The sequence below is a fragment of the Macrobrachium nipponense genome, chromosome 5 (assembly GCF_015104395.2).
Source record: "Macrobrachium nipponense isolate FS-2020 chromosome 5, ASM1510439v2, whole genome shotgun sequence".
Lineage (NCBI taxonomy): Eukaryota > Metazoa > Arthropoda > Malacostraca > Decapoda > Palaemonidae > Macrobrachium > Macrobrachium nipponense.
The window spans coordinates 95583524-95584069 of NC_061107.1; positions in this window are offsets into that span (position 1 = coordinate 95583524).

Here is a 546-nt window from a genome sequence, read left to right on the forward strand (position 1 = left end):
AGGGGGTAATTCCAACAACCAATGGGAGAAGAGATAGCTTTTTCAAGAGAATGGAGAGAATGGATTCTTCCATTTGGAAGGGGCAACTTGCATATACACAAAGATGCATGAAACTTGGTAAAAGACTATTTTCCTTTGTTCTAGCTTAAAATCTTGAACACCACCCCATTCTAGAGGACATTTTAACCCTAGACAGGTTGGAATGGACAAGACAAGCCAGAAACAAGGACCAATTGCAATATAGATTACTGAGCCTTCCATTCTCCCTTGAGTGGACTTAAAATATAAGTAATATTCAAACTCTGCTGATGATAATATTCATGAAGTCTTACTCGACAGGCAGAGAAGTAAGCAAAATGAAGTGTGACTTGACTAAAGATTAACTTGCTATATCCCAATAAAGAATACTCCTAAAATATAACATCACACTGAGAATAACAATATATAGCAATCATTGGATATATATGGACTTAACTTACAGGTAAATTAAATCATATATAATACTACTATCTCAATTGTTCAAAGCAACACATACTATCTGTTTAT